Source organism: Hipposideros armiger, unplaced genomic scaffold, assembly GCF_001890085.2.
Source record: "Hipposideros armiger isolate ML-2016 unplaced genomic scaffold, ASM189008v1 scaffold_302, whole genome shotgun sequence".
NCBI classification, from domain to species: domain Eukaryota; kingdom Metazoa; phylum Chordata; class Mammalia; order Chiroptera; family Hipposideridae; genus Hipposideros; species Hipposideros armiger.
The window spans coordinates 892075-914308 of record NW_017731652.1 but is presented as its reverse complement, the minus strand read 5'-3'; the positions used below and the strand labels follow the sequence as shown (position 1 = coordinate 914308).

The following is a 22234-nucleotide window of genomic DNA, read 5'->3' as shown; positions in this document are numbered from 1 at the left end:
AAGTTTTTTAAAAAACCTAATTATTGTTTTGGAAGCTTGATTGAAAACTTTTTTCCTGAAGTTAATCAATCCCCTTTCTCCATTTCTTTCATGACAGCGAATCTATATCTTTAATTATGCACGATGCCTACTTCTCTATTTAACATTAGATACTGTCTGTCTTTTAATAGGCATCTTATCACAGGCCATAACTTTGCTTGGACCTTGACTATACACATACATGTCATCCTTTGATCTGGACATTATGTTACTATGTAACTTTATAAATAGCTTAATTATTCCCCTTAAATAGTAGGATAAGCAGAAGGATGAGAATTTACTTAGGCTGACATTTGAAAATCACTTACTAGGTGAGAGAATGATCTATTATCAGACTTCTAATCTGGGATGACTGGATCCTTTGGGGCCCATAGAGATAGTAGTGGAAGTCCTTGCGTTATTTTCAGTATTTTAAAAAACTGAATGTATTTAAAATAAAGCAAAACAGAATTGCCCAAGCTAATTAAAATGTGGGCCAATGTTGAATCTTCAATTCCAAAAGAGCAGCACATTTTATAGAATCCGTAGATTTCTACAGTCATATATAATTTAAGCTTCTTCCTAAATTTTTGCTTACTTCAGAAATTCTCATTCACCCAGTGATATATGGTCATCGGCTTGATCTTGGATAATGTCACATTTTTTTATGTATCATGGTACATAGTAGATGCCCAATTGGGAGTTTGGTATCCCAGAGGCAGCTTAAAAAATTCTTACTGAGTTAGCAGTTGCTCTGGCAGATTTTTTCAGAGCCCTACTTTTTTTCATTTTTAAAAATGAGAATGCTGGTATTAAGGCCAATCGGCTGTGAGGATTTAAATGAGAAATGCCAAATACTGTGCTGGGAGTTTTCCCATGTAATTTTTAAAAAGCTACAAACATTGCTCAGTAGCGTTTTTTTCCTTTTCGCTGTGTTCCACTTAAAAGAAGTGTTACAATTGACCTGACACTTAATACATTTTGGCAGAAAGTACAGCAGATAATGAAGTATTAGGTAACATTTCCTTAGTACTAAAACATTTGTTTAGACAACGCTAAGAATAGCTATAATCCTAGTCACTTCTCCCCAGGCTTGCTTTGCTACCTCCTTTGAAACTATTATTAAGTCTAGTCCAGATTCCTTAATAGGGCATTCATGGCTTCCCCATCTTGATGTCAGCTAATTTTTTCAATCTCATTTGCTGCTTTTCCGGATTCTCCTACCACCCTCATTGCTCTACTTATAATTCTTTCATATATAATACACCTTTGTGTTTTCCAATTTTTGCTCAGGCTGATCCTTCTTGTGATATTCTTTTCCTAACTGCCTAGTGCACTCCTATTCAGACACTGCTCAGATATGACCGTATCTTTTTCTAGTCTCTCCTCTACCTTTCCGATGCTTCCTTATCTGTGTTTGCATAGCTTTTTCTACGATGTTTGAGGTTGTCATCTAGCCATCCCAGTACCCATATGTCTAGCTAGCTGGACATGAGGGCTGTGAGAGGTGAGAGCTGAGTCTTCATCCATAGCATATATGGCACACTAACAGTTTTTGACATAGCAGAAATCCAGTAAATACTTGCTGAAGTTTGTCTTTGTCCAGTAAATGCTTGTTGCTTTGTTTTCCTTACCTGTAAACTAAAGGGAGACAGACAAAATTTTCTTCTGGCATTAATAAATTATTTTATTTCTAGATAATGCCACAGTAAATAGTGTAAGAAGATGACAAGAAAAAAGTGTTTAAATTTCAAGAGGACAAACTTTTTAAGGCCTTTGAACTTATGGCGACCTGTTTGTTTATTTTCACTTACAAAGTTTTATTGAAAACAATAAAATACAGAAACACCAAATTCTCATTTGAAAGTAAAATTGACAGCATTTTCCAGAACTTTCCTATTACTGCACCATTCTTATCACTATTGAAAAACAAAACCAAGGTCCAGATCCAAAATAATTAATGAACTTGCCAGTAAACATTCTTCTCATGGTTCTAGTTATTTTTCTAAAATTTACATTTGCACCTTTTCAAGAATGAGTAGTTGTTTTTAAGTTGACAGATTGGTATTTATGAGAACTGGACTTTTTTCTTCATCTTAACAACAAAAAGCCTAACCATGTACACCCTGCTCAAACTCAGGAAATATATATTCGTTCATTAAAGCTCACCTACTTTAGATAATTTTTTCTCTTCACACTTAGCATAGAAGGCCAGCGTTTGATCCATGCTGCAAAAGCTGTACAAAATGAAAATACCTATTATTCCTCTAGGGAAACCTTAAGGCAAAAGCAAAAAACCTTATACTACAAAAGAAAAACAAAGTTGATACATGGAGACTGTGGAGTCTGCTCACAGGGATAAACAGCACAAGGATGAAGAATACAATTTTTGTCCAAACATATGCAAGAAGTTTAAAAAGAGCATTAAACATCCTTTTTCCTTTAGGAATAATTGTCATGTCAGGTAGCTTGATGAAACAAGCTCTGTTTGGATTTTAATCAACAGAATCTTAATTCTCTCCTATATTTGCCAGAGGTATCAGAGCCTTATTTGAAGTTTGTATTTCCTTCTTTTCATTGCACAGACCAGGGGTCGGCAAACTTTTGAGACGGAAGAGCTGCCAGTGGTCAGCAAACTGCAGCTCGCCAACTGTGGCTCTGAAGTAAAATTGAAAATGAAAATAAAGCTATCATAGTTTCATTTATAAAATTTTTACACGATATTATTCACATAATGGTGATTATGTAAAAATATATTTATGGTACTCAAATAATTTTTAAATTGTTGTGAGGGACAGGATTGGCTCTTCCAGGGGTCGGCAAACTTTTGAGACAGAACGTACCCAAAGAGCATGTGGCTTGCGAGCCGCAGTTTTCCTACCCCTGGCAGACCTTTGATCAGAGGTCTGCCCAACAATTCCTTTAGGAGACTGTGTTTGGGTCCTTGGGAAAGCTGTCACCTCCCCATCCACCTGAACACTAGGACTAGCTCCAAATTATAGGCAGTCATTTCATGTTTTTTTTTAGTTATACTAGAACAAGTTTTATAGCATGGTTTGTAGCCTTTCTTTGAGGCTACAAACTTTGCAAGTTGGTTTCATTAAAAATGATCTAAAGGTAGGCGTTTTCGAATGGCATGAGTCAGACACTTGCAGATTTCACCAGAATACAGTTTACATTCATCTCTAAATTTGAGATTAAGAAACTGTTAGCTGGTTTCCAACTGCTTTCAATACTGGTTTGAAGTTTGAATAATTTTACTGTATAGACATTAAATATTTTGTTTAAATATTAAACATTAAATCTTTTCCTGACTATCCAGACAGAAATAGAGAAAGCAGGAACAAAAGGCAAGAGCAGAAACAGTCCAGTTAACAGACTTGTGACTTCTATGCCATCTGTAATGGGGAGGGATTTCAGCATGGGTTTAAAAAATGCTTGGGAACTAGTTTCTAAAAAGTTACCTGTACTTTGGCATAAACTATTTTCCCCCTCTACACAAGGTATCTGATTCCTACAAAGGGAGAAGAAACCCAGAAAACAACAAGAACTGGAATGGTCTCCTGTTGTGTGATGAAAAGGCCAGAATTACGCTATTACGCTCAGTTAATAAGTTACAGGGGATATTCTGTAGCACTGAAGGAATGGTCATTTTACTTTGCACTGCCGAGTCCCTGCCACACAGAAGAGTTCTTCCTGAGAAAGAAAAGCTTCAATCCTGGTGATCCCCAAATGGCACTGTCAGCCGGTTTAGGTCCTTAGTGAAGATTTCCTGCTAGCAGGAAGCTATTCTCTACTAACTTTTAGGCTACTGCACAATAGTTGAAGCACCAGGCAAATAAATTGGCTATTTCAGTAAATCTCAACGTTGCCTGCCCATATGTTCTTGGTTAATTATTCAGTCATTGCTTTTCTAAATTAACATTAAAAACACAACTAGCTAATACAAGTACAACCTTTTTTTTTTTAACTACTGAAGTTATCAACGCTGGGCTTAGTTGACAGCACTTCCTCAGGATTACCTAAGGGCTGCGCATGGGTCACCTCAAAATCTTTTAAACTATCATTCAAAGTTAATGAAGTTGTAAACGTTACTGAGTAGCTGGGCTTATCAATTATGCAAGGAAAACCAAGGAGCAATAGTAGCACAAGGCAAAAAAACCTCAAAGAAAAATCCTTTTTTTTTTTTGCATTTTCATAGGCAGAGAGGTAAGCCACAATGTTACTGGCTATTTAATCAATATCTCTACACCGAATTGATAATACACAAATTTCAGAGTCTATTAAATTTCTCAGCAACAGGCTTAAGCTACTGCTTTCTTCCCTCCTCCTCCCCAATCATAAAGTCACCACTGTAAACAGAGTTTATATCTACAGATGAAGTTATGACTCAGCCGTTGAAACGGTTGTAGTAGGAATATCCTTTCTTAATGCATGTTTTTCAACTCAAGTGTCTGAGTATTCTCCAAAGTATATGAATCGTTTAGACAATGTGACATGATTTAAGTCACCCTAACACATAAAGCTTCTATACTTGCCTTTGTAGACTGTAATCTCACATTAATAATCCCTCTAGAAACAGCTTTTCCCTTGAGAAAAGCTTCCTTGGCAAAAAGTTGAATTCAAGAAATGGCTACCCAAAAGGAGAGTTTCCCTCTCCCCCATCACAGGCGTAAATATTATTACACCCATTTCATAAAACTTTCAAGTCCTTATAGTATATAAGTACGCTCGCAACTGAACACATGAGCATTCCGAAATTAGACAACTTTAGTATAGAAATAGGTTTCTAGAGTTGCATCTGTTCTGCTCTGCAAGTAGCTATCTCTAAACTATTATAAATAGGTATCCCTGTTTGCCGAGGTTCCAAGAACAGTTCAGTATCCTTGGGAAGGCCGCACCGGTAGTGGCCTTAGTTTGGCTCTCTCCTGTGTAGCTCTTAGCATTAGGTGGTGGCTTTGGCTTATCAGAAAGGAGTTCAGGGAAAGGTTTCCAGAGCACAAGCTCCATGGAAGGATGACTCATGGACTCAATCATTTTCTTTGTGAAGACTATACCACATTCACTCTTCATACCTGTTTTCATGATATCAGAAAGGACAAGACTGGGCCGGCAGAGTGGCGCGATGGTTGAGAGCTGGCTTGGGACGCCAGAGGGCCCCGGTTCGGATCCCACATATGAGGGCCAGTGCCACTGCCCTCTACAGCTAAGATGCTGAACCAACAGCTCAACCTGGAGCTGGGCTGCTGTGGGTTGCCGGCGACGGTGTAGGCTGCAGACCCTGCTGCAGTGGGTTGCCACGGGCTACCGTATGTAGCCAGCAGCCAGCATGAGCGGCCAGCAGCCGCAGTGAGCGGCTGTCGAGAGGCCGGTGACTGATCTGCCTCGCCTGGGAAGAGCGCAGTGATGGTGCCAACTTGGGCCAGTGAAGCAACGTCTTCCACAACTAGACTGAAGAACAAAAGGACAGCAACTTGTCTGTTCCCCTTCCCCCAATTCCCCAGCACTGTTCCCATCCCCCAATTCCCCAATAAAAATCTTAAAAAAAAAAGAAAGGACAAGACTGGGGAGATGGTTATTATTTCTGTCAGCTTCAACAACTTCATCTTCGTTGATTATCCTGTCCTCAATTTCCTGAAGCCTCCTGGCAACTTCTCTGTGGTTCTCCCATTGTCTGATCATTTCTTCACAGCTAACATGCCAGGTGCAGAACGGCCACTAGTGCATGGATTTACCCATGACCCAAAGAACCCAGTCATTAGGACCAGCACAGAGCACTGCTTCAGTTAGCCTTTTCTTACTGGACAGCCATCATCCTCCTGCTTTAGCTTGTGTTTCTTTTCACAGGGAACTGAAACACGTCCGCCTGGGCTGCTCTGGGCAGTGTGGGTTCCTGGCTGGCAATGCGGGCCATATCGGCACCATCTGCCCCAGGCGGGAAGGTCTGGCTGGGGAAGGCCTGCGGCAGCCCGAGGAGACTGCTCAGCGAGGCCGCTGAAGGGCCACCTGAGCGCTGCCCTGGCCGGGGAGACATGGAGGCTGCTCCTGAGACCCTAGCCATGCGCATCCGCAGGCCTGACAGTTGGAGCCACAGTGACTGCCAACAGCCCACTGCCAAGGCACCCACCTCTCATGTGGTGACTTTTTTAGATTAAACTTTATTTATAATGTGCTACATGTAATTCTCTGGCACTTTACATAAACCAACAGTGATGTTAAAAATAATCGAGCCATTCTAATACAATAGTTTTCAAAGTATGGTCCATGAAAGCAAAAGTATTTTATGATGCTAGGACATTATTTGCCTTTTTAAATGTGCTGCCATTTGTACCGATGGTACAGAAGCTATGGGTGGGTAAAACCACAGGAACCTTAGCATAGATCCAATAGTAGCACCAAACTACTGGTCGTCATTGTATTCTTCACTGCCACACACTCATAAAAAAAATACCAGTTTTATTGTCCTGGATGAAGCAATAAAAATTACTAATTTTATATCCTGCCTATTAAGTACATATCTTAATAGCTTATTGGCAAAATTGGAGGTATGCATAAAGCACTGCTGCATATGCAAGTACAGTGGTTGTCTCAGAGCAAAACATTTCTGCAGTTCTTTGATTTGTGAGCTGAACAAGCTGCTTGTTTGGTAGAACACCATTTTTATGAATGAAATGACAAGCTGGTTATTTAGACAAATGGCAAATAAACATGGTAAATATTTCTTCAAATGAATGAAATACACCTGTCATTTCAAGGGAAACGGCTTACAGTATTTGGTGCCAATGATAAAATTTTTAACATTTCTAAGTGAAAATTAGAATTTTGGAAAACTTATAGCTTCCTAGTACTTAAAAACTTCTGATGAGATATTGTATAATAAACTATTTTAATATTTAGAAGATCTGCATAACATAATGAACCAATATTTTCCAAATGACCAATTTTCCAGTGACCAGTTGTGATATTTTATAATTTGCATTGGTAAAGGATCCATTCAAAGCACAAGATAAACCACTGGATTTTAATATAACAAGAGTACGAAAAGTTCTTTGATATGGTTTCAGAGTCTGCTTTGCAACTAGCCTTTAAGAAACTGCTGCTTTTTATGTTTTTGGTGTAATATCAAAAAGAATCCATAATTATTTGAAAAGGCTATGAAAGTACTGCTTTGCCAACTACATATCTTTGTGAGGCCGTGTTTTCTTTATTCTTCAAATAAAACAACATATCCAAGAGATTTAATGCATAAACAGATAGGAGAATCCTATTATTTTCTAGTTAGGTAGATATCGAAGACTTTTCAAATAATGTAAAATAGTATACTCTTTTCACTAAATTTTTGTTTCAGAATATATGCTTTATTTTCATAAAAACGTTTTTGTATTAACATAATGGGTTTATTTCTGTTGTTTTTACTGACTAAATATTTTTAAATTCTTAGTTTTAATATCTAACATAAATATTGATAGTTATAACTCACGTAAACAAAAGTGTCATCCTATTCAGTAATTTTTAAGATGAAAAGGGGTTCTGAGACCAAATAGGTTAACGAGACCAAATCACTGCTCTGATGTTTTGAATTGTTATGGAAATGTAATGTAGTTTTGCAAGCAGGAGATGTGAAAACCACACTATATGAGTTGACTATAAATCAGCAATGGGTTATAAACTGCAAATTAAGTATTACTGATTAATCAGAAACATTTATATATAAGCTGTATTAGATGCTGAGACGATGTTAACAGAAATATTAGCCTCTGTACTTAAAACTTAGGAAATATGAATCATAAGATATGACTAGTGGGGAGCAATGAGTGGAAGCTTAATTTTTTTCAAGAAGGAGCTGGCAGAGATACCACCTGACATATTTCATTTTGTTTATATTCAGATTTATTACATTAAGATGAACACTCTATGTCCAACTAAAAAGGAAAAAAAGATGAAAGCTCTCAGAGCAGGACCTTTGTTTTACTTATTTATTCCCAGTGCCCAGAACTACACCTGGCACAGTAGGCACTTAGTAAACATTTTTTTGTGTAAATACCTTTATTTCACCCCCTTTTTGAAGAATATTTTTATTATGTATATAATTTTAGATTGGTAGTTTTCTTCCAGCACTTTAAAGATACTTTGGTTTTCTGGATCCCATTGTTTGTGGTGGGACGAAGCTAATCTGGGTGCCTGTGAGATTTTTTCCTTTGTTTTTGAAAGACTGATAGAAAATTATTAATGTGTCTAGTCGTGGTTTTCTTTGTGTTTATCTTGTTTTGGGTGTTCAGATCCTTTTGAATATGTGGGGCTGATGTCTTTTTTTATCAGTTTCAGAAATTTTCAGTTCTGCCTTCTTTATCTCCATTCCTTCTGAGTTATACCTCTGTTAGAACTTATTATGTTCTATACTTTTTTGTCTATCTTACATCCTCTTTTCTGTGTGCTTCAGTGTGGGTATTTTCTGTTGATTTATCTCTGGGTCTCCAGGTCTATCTTTTCTGTGTTTGATCTGCTGTTGAACACCTCTTAATTAGTTCTGAATTTCAGATATTGTATGTTTCAACTCTATAGAGTTTTCATTTAATTCTTTTTTTATAGATGCTAATATTCTGGTGATTTCTTTTTTATGTTTTCCATCTTTTGCTCTATTTCTCCAGCATATGTTCTTAAAAGTTTATCAACCAACTTGCAGTAATCAGATTATGTTAGTCTCTTCAAATTTTTTCTTTCAGTTTTCAGTCATGTGTTCCTATCACTTGGCTTACTTTTGACTACAATACCATACATTGTGTATAAAGTATTTTAGAGATTCTGGATAAAGATAGATTCCTCCAAAGAGGATTTTCATTTTCTGATTGGTGGTAAATGGTCACCTTGACCTCAGAAGGCTGAGTTCTAGCCCTGTTCATTTTCATTGATCTGCCACTGGCTCTTCAGATTCAACGAAGAACCTGCTGTATTCTCAGCAGTCCCGAACCTTAACCATTTCCTAGACTACTGTAATCACAACTCTGCTTTTCAGAGGCCCTTACCTTTAGATTGTTAGTCTTGGCCCATACAATCCCAGGATTCAGCAAATGTCCTGAGGGGAAAGACTATTCTTTGAGATACCCCTTCAAGTCTCAGTATTCCTTACTCCAATCTTTAAAATGTCACACTTTCTAGCTGGAATCCAAGTTCAAAAGTGCATTCTACAGTCCACAAAGTGGCTGCTTGCTCCCACAGAATGCGTGCTTCAAAAATTCCCAAGACATAACCCATGGACTAAGGGTGTTCAATGATTTTTAAAATACATATTGTCTCCCTTCCAGGTAGGATAGAGTAGCTAAGAGGTAAGCCAGCATTCCCATCTAGGACTTAGAAAGCCAGATAATGTCCAGAAATCATCTGTCTGAAGGCAGCGGAGAGCTGCTCAGACAAGAACTAGAGGAGCTGGTGATCTTACAACAGAAGTGGCTTTTACCCTGGGGGCACTTGCAAATTCTGAGAGCAAGCTGGAGACTGAAGATAATACACCACAGAGGGGTTCTAGTTGGAGACAGAATAGTGACCCCCTCCAACAATGATCACATCCTAATACTTGGGACCTGTGATCGTTAGGTTACATGGTAAGAAGGAATTAACATTGCAGGTGGAATTAAGATTGCTTTATCAGCTGACCTTAAAAATAAAGATTGTCCTGATTATCTAGGTCAACCCAGTGTAATCAAAGGGTCCTTTAAAGTGAAGGAAAGGAGCAAAAGTGGAGGTCCGAGTCAGAGAGAATGTTATAGTACCTCTAGAAGTCAAAAAGGGAACAGATTCTCCCCTAGAGCCTCCAGAAAGGAACACAGCCTGCCAACACCTTGGTTTTAGCCCAGTGAGTGCACTTTGGACTTCTGACTTTCAGAACTGTAAGATAATAAATTTGTGTTGTTTTAGGTCAGTAAATTTGTGATAACTTACGGCAACAAAAGACTTTGTCCTTTGCTTCAAATGCTTTTCCCCTGATAAACTGATTCATACCTCAGATCCACTTTAAATATCACTTCTTTTTTTGAATCCTTCCTTATGAGTGAGGCTCAGAATTTTGTACATTTATTTTTTTTTAAAATCTATTATTTACAGTCCCACCTAAATAGACTTTGAAATCCTTAAGGGTAGGATCAGTGTGTTTTTCGTATTCCCATTTACCAGAACAGTTCTGGAATATAGCTGATAAACAAACTTTTTTTTTTTTTTTTAAGCTGAGCCATCCTGCCATCCTGTTGGCAGCTCAGCGGCTGCTCAGCTTGGGCCGGGAATCGAACCGCTGTTTCTCTGAGCTCAAACTCTTGAGCGAGCTCTTAACCAACTAAGCCACTTGGCTGGCCCTGATAAACAAACTTTGAACAGTCAACATTAATTATGAGTGAGTTTTCTTATTGATTTTTATTATTGATAAAAATAAGTCTTGGTTCTATCCCTATTTTTATCATTTGTGAGTTGTTTATATTCCTCTTCTGTTGACTTAACTAACTTCTTTCATTCTGTAAAATACTCTTTTTTTTTTCTCCTAACCAGTTATTTAAGGGGATATCAGTCATCACAAGTATTCTCTGAAGTAGATACAATTTTTACTATTTTATGGATAAGGAAATTGAGACTAAAAGGAAATAACGTGCCCACATTTTCATAGCTGGGGTCAGAATTCCATATTTTATATCATTGACTATAAATAAAGCATATGTTAGTGTTATTGTCTTTCGTGCTGGGCATTTTCTGTTTGTCTCTCTGGATCCACTTTACCTCTTTATCCAGCTCTGTGCCCCAGGAGATGGACTTGTACAGACTGAGTTACTGAGCTTTAACTTGTGACTTCATTGCTGTGACCTATGAATCCAAATAAATAGAGTCAGAAGTCTAATACATGCCCCATTTACACTTGACAGCCTACACATGTACCATCCTCAAAAATCTAAGTAAAAATTGCTATTACTATGTTTACTATTTCTAGTCCAATGTAAGCATTTAAAAACACAAAAGTTTTAGCATAAAATAATTCTATTACTTGACGTTGTTATAATATGCATATGTATTTTGTAAAATTCATGATTTATGTATGAAATTACAAACTGAGAACAGCAATCCACAAAGCCCAGTGTTCTCCTTCTGACAGAAGCAGCAGAGATGCTGGAAGGATAACATGGTGAAATTGTTGTGAATGTGCTGGATACCAATGCTTGATATGTTTAAAGGGAGAATAGCTGACTTTGCTAAATAATGAGAAAATTGTCCGTTTATGAAGTCCTCAGTGGAGCTTGTAACTGATACTCACCATTTAAACTCACATGTAAGGAAACGTCTTTACCTTTCAACCTACTGTTTGTCACTTCAGTTCTTATGGAGCCAAAACTTAGAGTGGGCCTGGATTTTTATTTAATATGGAAATAATATTCCTTTGAAAAGAAATTATATATATATATTTACTTACCAGTCTGACTTTTTAAATGTAAAAATTCCTTTTCATTGGCTTTAAACATTGTATCTGTTTTCTATAATCTGAATTCACATGGCATTAATTTATAGCTGGGTCCTTGAAATATATGATAGTGTCTGAAGCTTGATTTATATTGCATTTTATCCAGCTGTAAAGCCAAAGGGATGAAAATAGGACTTTAAAATTCACAAAAATCCTCCTTAGGAATGAAAGTAAAACATTTAATCAATAGCTGAGGAATTAAGGATGAAATAAACTTGTCTAATTTTTGTTTCATGCCAGAGTCAACACAATTTTTGATTCACATAGAGTCAGATTCACAAAGATGAAAGGGATCTTAAATGTTATCCTGGCCAACCAACTTACCAAGTACTATCTCCTTGTTTTGTGGTCCCTGAGCCCTTTCTTAAACTTTACAGTGATGTAACCCCCATGGCTGCTTGTAGAAGTGAGCGCATTTCATATTTGAACAGCTCTGATTTGGAGTTCTTCCATATATTATCTGTCTGTAGCTTTTTACTTGAATCTACGTGGTCTTAACCCTTCTTCATTGTAGTCTTTCTATATTTTTAAAGACTTGTTTATCATATTTCGAGACTACCAATGTATTAAACTATTGGGTCATCAGGAAAGTCATGACATATTTTTTTATGTTTTTCAATGCAAAAATGCGTCATGACTTTCCCGACGACCCAGTATATCCAGGCTAACAGGTGTGTGTGTGCGCGCGCGTGTATGTGTGTGTGTGCGCGCACACACAGAATCCAGAATAAAGTGCTGCTTTCTTAAGGATTGTTGATTAGGAAGGTATTTTGGATTCAGACCTGTGCGTGTCTGCTCAAGCAAAGTTACCTAAGGTATAACGAACGCTACAGCAGCACACGTACACCCAGCACACGTGCACCCAGTTCAGTTAAATAAATGCCAGACGAGGGGAAGGCAGACTGAAGGTTCGTTCATACCCTCAGTGCAGACTCTGGCAGCTTTTGCATTAAGTGAATAGGTAACTCACCTTGATGTTACTGTATTATTAATAGTTTTGGGGTTTTGAGTTCTGTATATTTCCTCTGACTCTCCATTTATAAAAATAAAAGCAGTTGCTAGACAGTGTTAATGAGTTAGCTCTGAATAATGTTTTCTTCTACCTTTATTAAGCTTCTGGGTCAGGTTAAGTGAAGAGTATCCTGAAATTGTAATACAGACTTATTATCTTCGTGAATCCTGATTCTGTGTAACCAAAACAAAATAAGTTGCATGCTGAGGCCAGTATGACTGAACTCTCCTCAATAATCTCTAACTTAAAAAAAAAGGTTTTAGGGCCGGCCGAGTGGCACGATGGTTAAGAGCTGGCTTGGGACACCAGAGGGCCCCGGTTCGGATCCCACATATGAGGGCCAGTGACACTGCCCTCCACAGCTAAGATGCTGAACAACAGCTCAACCTGGAGCTGGGCTGCCGTGAGTCGCCAGTGACGGCTTAGGCTGCAGCCCCTGTAGCAGTGGGTTGCCGTGGGTTACTGTATGTAGCCAGCAGCCAGCGTGAGCGGCCAGCAGCCGCAGTGAGCGGCCGTCCAGAAGCCAGCGACTGATCTGCCTCGCCCGGGAAGAGAGCAATGATGGTGCCAACTTGGGCCAGTGAAGCAACGTCCTCCACAACTAGACTGAAGAACAAAAAACGACAGCAGCTTGTCTGTTCCCCTTCCCCCAATTCCCCAGCACTGTTCCCATCCCCCCAATTCCCCAATAAAAATCATTAAAAAAAAAAGTTTTAAACAGCCTTAGTATTCTAACACTGTTGATAAACGTTTTTTAGTATTTTAAAATTTTTATCTTTTGACTATGCATATATTTTCTTGGCTCAAAATTCAAAGTACAAAAGATTGAAAAGTAAAAAAATCTCCCACGATAGTATCTTAACTACCTGGTTCCCTCCCTCAGAGGCAGCCACTATTATTAATATGTTCATTCTTAATACTTTCCTCTTAAATGTAGGACCTCCGCCATTCCCCTACCCCAATTTTGATCCTCCTTTCATGACCCTAAATATCATGTTATAATTATTTTATGAATTTCTGAGGTTAATGGGTTCCTAAAAATAATACTTTAATACTTTAGTTTAATTGCGAAAAGTATATAAGTTGAGTACTTGATTTTTTATTTTTTTATACCAACTAGTATTTCTTTAGCTGTTGTACTGTGCCGGGGGAATGTAGATACTGAACAACTCTTTAAGGAAGCATGTATAAATAAATTACAATGGAGTGATACGTGTAACAGAATTACAAGGTCAGAGAAGGAATGTTTAATGCTATTTCTGGGAAGGACTGATAATTCCTGGTGGAAGTAGGTCTGAAGCTATTGGGCTGTCAGAAAAGTCATGTCATATTTTTTCTACGTTTTTTTGTTGCAAAAATGCATCATGACTTTTCCGACAACCCAGTAGTTTGAAAAATGAATAGTAGTTCACTAGGCTGCTAGGGTTTGGAGATGGCATTCCAAACAGAGGAAAAGGAATAGAATATACAAAGGCAGAAGCTATTAAAGGTCTGGTATGTTGAATGAACAATAAAGAACTGAATATTGCTAGAATTATTGGGAAGTAACGTGATTGGAGTTGGGACTGGACAGACATTTTATGAAAGACTAGCATAGTGCTAAATGAGATGAAGTTAGCCCCTTGGGCGAGGTGAAATAACTTGAAACTTTTAAATCAATATGGGGTTAGTGTTTAAATGGACCACTTTGCTGATAGTATAGGAAATAAATGAGAACAGATGAGATTAGGAAGCAGGGAGAGTAGTGAGAAGTCTATTAATTACAATAATCTTAGGAAGAAATATGTGATGACATTAGCAAGGCTGAAATGGAGAGGAGGGAGTGGGATTCACCATACTGGGGAGGTAGAATTAGTAAGAATTGGAGAATTATTTTATTAGGAGACAATAGCTTAGTGGTTAAGGCATCATACAGAAATAAGTTCAGTTTCAGCTTTGCCTTTTATCAGCTATATGTGTATCAGCGATTTAATTTTAATATTATTTTTCTTCATCTGTAAAATAAGTATTATAATAGTATAGTTGATGTTTTTTAAGCAGCCTTCATTTAACTAACTTCCTGGATTAATAGTTCCCCTTCATTTCCTCAGTAAAACAGACCTATTTGAGGTCCATGGCAAACTCGTAGCTTGCTGGCCTTCCTAGATAAGTAAAACCAAATAATGAAATTAGCCAATGACAGTAGGCCTCATACTCTATGATGCCATTTATATGAAATGTACAGAACAGGCAAATCCATAGAAACAAGAAGTAGAGAAGTGGTTGTCAGAGGCTTGGCTGGGTAAGGGGAGAATGGGGAGTGATTGCTAATGGGTATGGGGTTTCTTTTTAGGGTGATGAAGTGTTCTAAAATGTGACACAACTGTGTCACAACTCTGAATGTAATCAAAACCACTGAATCATATACAGTAATACCTCGGTTTGCGAGCATAATTCATTCCGGAAGCAAACTACTCATATTGCAAGACATCGCTCATTTACCAAGTTAAAATGTATTATTAGATTGGTGCAAAAGTAATAGCAGTTTTCCCATTACTTTTGCACCAACCTAATAGAAATGTTTGTTTGCTCGTCTTGTGGAACACTCGCAAACCAAGCTACTAGCAATCCAAGGTTTTACTGTACTTTGAAAGTGTATTTTATGGTATACGAATTATATCTGAATAAAGTTGTAGAAAAAAAACTGATACACATACCACATCTCCCCAGTTTTGTCCAATAGCATCTTGTAGAGCTTTTCGTCTTCCAGTCTAGAATTCAGTCACAGATCATGCATTGCATTTGATTATCATGTCTCATTATCCAATCATGTTTTTGAGGGGTTACAGTAAGAAATGTATAAATGGTTAGAGCCCTTGGAAATAAAAGAGGAAACATTTTTCCTCAGTCTTTCTTAAATATGTATATGGACCTATATTATTTTAGATGCATGTAAAATAAAATATTTGATTAAATTAAAATGGCTTTTACATGAGTGTGAGCTTTTGGTGAAGCTTAAGCCAAGCCAGCATTTTGAGATATGTTTCTTAAAAACTAACTTTGAGAAGCTACTTGAATACTTGTTTGAATAGATTTGAGGTAACTGGAGGACAATATCGTTTATTGTCCGTAATTTTGTTTATGATGTTTTACTGTGTCTCAGTAATTGGATTAAATGGCACTATTATATATTCTTTTTTTTTTAATTTTTTTTTTATTGGGGAATTGGGGGTTTGGGAACAGTGCTGGGGGATTGGGGAAGGGGAACAGACAAGTTGCTGTCGTTTTGTTGTTCAATCTAGTTGTGGAGGACGTTGCTTCACTTGTCCAAGTTGGCGTCATCATTGCACTCTTCCCGGGTGAGGCAGATCAGTCGCCGGCTTCTGGACAGCCGCTCACGTTGGCTGCTGGCTACACACGGTAGCCCATGGCAACCCACTGCCGCAGGGGCTGCAGCCTACACCGTCGCCAGCGACTCACGGCAGCCCAGCTCCAGGTTGAGCTGTTGTTCAGCATCTTAGCTGTGGAGGGCAGTGTTCACTGGCCCTCATATGTGGGATCCGAACCGGGGCCCTCTGGCATCCCAAGCGAGTTCTTAACCATCGCACCACTTGGCCGGCCCTATATATTCTATTAAACCCCCAAAGTTATGTAGATGTGGTTCTAGCAACCATTTTTACAGAGACAGGAAGATGTAGAATGATAAAATGCTGAAATACAACTTAAGTGACTTCAAGCGTACGCTGATCACATAGACCATGGCATTACAGTGGAAAATTTCTGTGTGTAATGTCATTTTAATTTCAGCATAGAAAGCCTTTGGATGTTATAGTTTCTTGTATATTGAAAGAGCAGCCTCTACTTGAAGAAATTGTGACATGGTTACAAAATTGTCTGCTATATCTGTAGCTGTTGATGGTATTAAACATACTGATTATTTTGCTTATTGTAGTGGTACCATTTCTACTTGAAAGAAGGGGATGATAATATGGAAATCAAGAATAGTTTATATGGGTATGTGTATGGGAGGGTTGCAGACAGGAAGTGCAAGTATTTTACTACAGAATATAGGTAGATATGTTTTCTTTTGGTTCCCCCCTCCCCTTTATATACCTTGATTTTAAATTTTATCAAGTCTATCTGGCCTTTGCCGCTGTGGCCCATTGATCTGTCCATCTGTCTGTTACAGTGCATATTGGGTACTTCCAGAAGTATGAATTCAGTGATGCAAAGGACAGGCGGGCTGCCGCAGCAAAGGTAGGACAGAATCATTCCAAAGACAAGTCATTAAAGGACCATTAAACACATCTGCACGCGTACATATTGGCAGCAAGTACCTCATTATTTAAGGTCACACTGTTTATCCTGTAAATGTTTATGGGAAGCCTGTTCTGACATGACAAATTTAACATAAGTATTTATAAAGGACGCAGTTTTATTACGTATTAAACCAGAAGCTTACTTGGCACCTAGGCAACAAAAAAAAAAATTGGCACTTGTCACTATCTTTTTATGAAATGTTGAGTAATAGAAGAAATGTTTAAATCTAGGATATTAATGGTGTTTGCTTGGTTCATGGACCTGGTTGATTTCAGAAACTATGGTGACAAAGGATACCATGTTTAAAACTGGGAGGAGAAGAAGCAGGAAAGATAGATTGATGTGCCCCATGTGTGTATGTTTATATATTTATGTACATCCGATTCTGGAATATTTTGAAAAAATATTTTCTAAAATTTCAAGGTTGTTCATTAACTTCTACAAGGAAGCTTAAGGATTTCTAGTTAAACATTTGTACCATTTACTTAGATATTTTTTTCCATTTACTTGTTAAATTATAGCAATTACAGTAGCAATTCCTGGCTTTTTAAAAATGCTGGGTTAGAATGAGAGCAATAATAGCATTTGTATGCTGAATCCTAAGACCTACGTCATAGGCAGGTTTAAAAATTTAGGCAATACAGTGCAAGAAAATGAAATGGAAGGCTTATATATAAAGTGTAAAGTGCTAGGTTGTTTGTTTATGTTACTCTCTAGTATTGGTTGTAAAGTGAGGGATTATAGGAATAGCTGAATGATGCACATATTTGCATCATTTTCTTTGCTGATTGGCTTCTAACAGGAAGAGGCTATGTTTTTTCCAGATAAGTTAATACAGTGCTTCTTAAGGCTTCCCAAATGAAGAGGCAGATAAAAGTTTGTATTTCGTTTTCAGTAAAGATTGCCGGGTTTTCAAGTAAGATCTTAAGTATTCACAGCCTAAATTCTGGCCCAAAAGACTGATGTCAGTAGTTAACACTTTAAGAAACTCTATATACTATATTGAGATCTATCTTTTGAATGTGGAAATAGATTTTGAATTGAAGTTTCATGATATACCATAATAGAAGTATTCTGATTCAGTAATGTTAAGATTTTTTGGTGTGTTTTAAGATAGCCCCCACTTTTTTTGTTCTGGTAACCTTTTTGGTTATTAATTTTTTCATTTTCGTATTTCATATTTAGCACTTTCTTCCAAATGTATTTTAGGTATTTCATGGTCCAAGTAGATCATAAATTTTTTTTAACCTTTTATAGTGTGACAGTATTAAAATGAATATTAGTCATGAATGTTGAACGTTATTCAAAATTATCAGATCTAGCAGTCCAACTGAATATAAAGCAAAATAGTTCTGAATTTTAGAGATCTACATTGTTCTAATCCTGACTGCCACTTTTAACATTTCAAAAGTGACATCAACTTTTAAGTTTCTCCTTTTTAAAATGCATGTTGGTGGTACCTTTACAAAATTTGGTTAATCTGTATCTTTGTGGAAGGGGAATCTTAGTAAGAGGCTGAAGATGGGAGCTGTTTAAACTGGATTTAAATCTTTGCTAAGATTTGATTTTTTTTTAAAGTTTGCTTTCTTATGTCAATAAATAACCTACAATTGAAATGATTTTATAAAAAAAATGAGTTATATTTGTACTCTTTCCCACTTCCTACTCTAATTCCACTTTATTCTGCAAGTTGCTATTTTCTCCTTCAGCAGTGTACTGTGGATTTAACAGTTGTACAGTATTTTCTCATATAGCCATATCAGTTTATTATTTTCCTTATTGTTTGACATTTTGTTCATTCTGTATTGTGTGTCTCCTTCCTTTCCTTTTTCTTTCTAGACCTAACCTCACCTTGGAAGTGTGCTTGCTGGACTTTGGTTATAGACATTTACAGTTTTTGTAAATAAGACCGTTTTCAAAAAAGGTTATTGAGTTTATCTTTACAACAACAGTGTGTGAACTGTCATTTTCTCTATACCTTTGCTGACATGACCCTATTAAGAATCCTAAAATTTTTATTAGCTTGTTACAGAATATATCACCAGTTGTTTTAACATTTTTCTGAATTGCCTTTTAAATCCTTTGTACCTTTTCTTAATGAATTCTTAATGTATTAGTTATTGTAGCTCTTCCCTGCAGTCTGTTCTCTTTTTTAAAACAGTAATACATGCATGTGGTAAAAATGAAAAAGGTATTATATCTTCAAATGAGAGTATATTCATAACTTTTAATACACACCTCTTTTCTTTTTCATCATCTTTTGACATCTTTTTCTTCTCTCTTTCTTCCCTCACCTTTGAGAACCCTACTTTATACTAGCTATATTTTTATGTTATCAAAGTCCTTTGTCTTATGCTCATATAGCCAAGTCTTAATTTAATTTGCTCATAGCTAAATTTTGAATGTGACACAATTGAACAATGTTTGTGTTTATGATTATAATACCCAAGTAGTGTATTAGGATTATAATATCCACATAGTGTATGAGGATGATTATTATTACTTTTTTTTTTTAATGGACCTATGTCAAATTCTAAGAATCGTTCTTCTGGTATCAAGGTCATTTGGATTGTGTTCACACTCCTGGAGCCCTCTATCCTGCACTTCTCTAAATAGGATGCTCTTCCCACTAAGCTTCTTATATAGCTATCAGCCATGAACTTTGCATCACTGTTCTCCTGGGTCAGAACCTCTGTTTCTTAGATTTATGCCTTTTTCTTGATTTAATCTCTGATTTTTAAAGATTTTTATTGGGGAATTGGGGGATGGGAACAGACAAGTTGCTATCTTTTTGTTCTTCAGTCTAGTTGTGGAGGACGTTGCTTCACTGGCCCAAGTTGGCACCATCATTGCGCTCTACCCGGGCGAGGCATACCAGTCGCTGGCCTCTGGACGGCCGCTCACTGCGGCTGCTGGCCGCTCACGTTGGCTGTTGGCTATGCATGGTAGCCCATGGCAGCCCACTGCAGCAGGGGCTGCAGCCTACGCTGTCACCAGCGACTCATGGCAGCCCAGCTCCAGGTTGAGCTGTTGTTCAGCATCTTAGCTGTGGAGGGCAGTGTCACTGGCCTCATATGTGGGATCTGAACCGGGGCCCTCTGGCGTCCCAAGCCAGCTCTTAACCAATGCACCACTCAGCTGGCCGTTAATCTCTGTTTTGGACTACATCCTTAATTTAACTTCCACATAACTTTTCTTAGGCTATTACTCATGGTGGCCCTGATACTGTCTTTAATATGCATTTAAATTTGGTTGCTGAAATGACTAGCTTGGAAACTATATAGATTGGACTGTTTGACTGCTATTACTAATAAGTCTAAAACCAATCTGGTTCTCATTTCTTTATGACTATTTTATTTTTTTTAAGTTTCCACCTTTTATCTTTATCCATGGTGTTCTGGAGAGATGTATATGAATCTTCTGATTAATTGTGTTGGGCCCTTACTGGACTCTTTACTGGAAGACCTGTCCTTTCAAAGTTTTGGGAAATTAACTTCTAGTTCTGCGTTGGTAATTTCCGTCCCTCTCCTCTATTTCTGGAATTCCTGTTAGTTGATTGTTAAAAACAATGGATAGTGGCTTAAATAAAAATGATGATAAAATGATGCAAGAAAGATTGGGGGAAGGGTGCTAGCTATTCACTTTCACATTAGGAAGGTGATAGTTGCTCTTTTTCCAGTTTAGATATTATTTATCTGAGCATAAACATTTATGATAAAAGTAAACACCAGAGAAACTGCTAAAAGAATTTAAAATGGTTGCCTCAGATATTGGAAATTAGTGACTGAGATGTGGCAAAAAAGTTTGTTAAACCTGGAGGTTTCTACTAACTTTAAAACTATGGCGCCGGCCAAGTGGCTCAGTTGGTTAAGAGATTGCTTAAGAACACGAGCTCTGAGCAACAGAGTCACTGGCTCGATTCCCACATGGACCAGTGAGCTTCACCCAAGTTGTACCCGAGCTGAGCTGCCAACAGGTGGTGGGATGGCTCAGCTGGTGAGAGCACGTGCTCATAGTAAGATTGCCTGTTTGATGGTGGGCTATGCCCACCCGCAGCTGGGACTGAACTCAGCACCTTGAGCTGAGCTGGCACCCGGATGTCTCAGTGGATAGAGCGTGAGCTCTTAACAGCAAGGTTGCTGGTTCGACTCCCGCATGAAAAAAAAACACACAAAAAAACTATGCACATACGTTAAATTAAAAAAAATTTTTAAACAATGATTCAGTGCAATGCCACCATCAAAGGTGATCTCTTCATTCTGTAAAATCCCCTCAGCAAAGACATGTAGAAGTGTTCTTAGCCCAAGAATTCATTATAACATTATAAGCCTTCATGAAGTTGTATATTGTATATGCCACATGTTTCTTTTTCATCATTCTTAATCACTGAGCTGTGTATTTTGAGAATAATTGGCAAGCAGATGTACTGGAGGTGCATGTGTCCTTTACAGCTTGGTTATAAAACTTTGGTTAAATGGTACAGGAGTATATTTGTGTTCATTTGGCTGTATGACTACTTTTTGAGCTTTAAAGAAATTTACAATAGCTTTCTTACAGGGTTTTTCTTAGAAAACAGTTGTGATATGCAAATTTGCGTAAACCTCCAGTCTTAAAATAAACACTATTTTCAAATAACCTCACTTGTTTTATATTCAAAATTTTGTGTAGCATGTAAACATACAAAGTACAAGGTGTGATCCAACAATATGGTGACTGTTTAAATTTAAAAAATGTATTACAGTAAAAGACACATTGCAATTAATCCCCTTCAAAATACTTCCCCTTGCTTTGAACACACTTATCCATCCCATCGTTCCTGCCACTTTCTGAAACAGTTCTGGAAGTCCTCGTTCGTGTCTTTAGTTGCGCTGTCATGGCTGCCTCGATGTCCTGAATCATTTTGACTGTGAGGAAGAGCCAGAAGTCGTATGGTGCCAGATCCGGTGAATAAAGTGGATGAGGACCCACCGTAATGTTTTTATTTGACAGAAATTGCGATTCCAGAAGCGATGTGTGACACGGAGGGTTGTCATGATGGAGGATGAAGTAAAGACACTCATGAAAGAAGACTCCCAGAACTGCTTCAGAGAGTGGCAGGAACGATGGGATGAGTGTTCGAAGTGAGGGGGGCGGGGCGGGGGTAGTATTTTGAGGGGGATTAATGGCAATGTGTCTTTTACTGTAGTAAATTTTTTTATTTAAACATTCACCGTATTTGTTGATCAGACCTGTATTCATTAACAAATTTTGGTATATCAGAATTACATTTGTAATTCAAATGCTTACCTCAGCAAAATTTCAAATTATTATCCATCTACAGAATTTTAGGTAGTTGGTCAAAACTTGTCAGTGTTAAATTGTATTTTAAATAATCTCTAATAAGAGTAGTGAGTCAAGAGCCGGCCGAGTGGCGT

The 22234-nt window shown here is 37.6% G+C and overlaps 1 protein-coding gene and 1 pseudogene across 1 annotated transcript in view; one reads left to right on the top strand and one right to left on the bottom strand.

The window, feature by feature from the left end:
- Window positions 1-22234, top strand: part of ARIH1 (ariadne RBR E3 ubiquitin protein ligase 1) — a 120997-nt gene that overhangs the window by 7804 nt on the left and 90959 nt on the right. The gene's annotated exons all lie outside the window — the stretch shown is intronic.
- On the bottom strand, window positions 4808-6402 carry LOC109391763 (coiled-coil domain-containing protein 117-like; annotated as a pseudogene).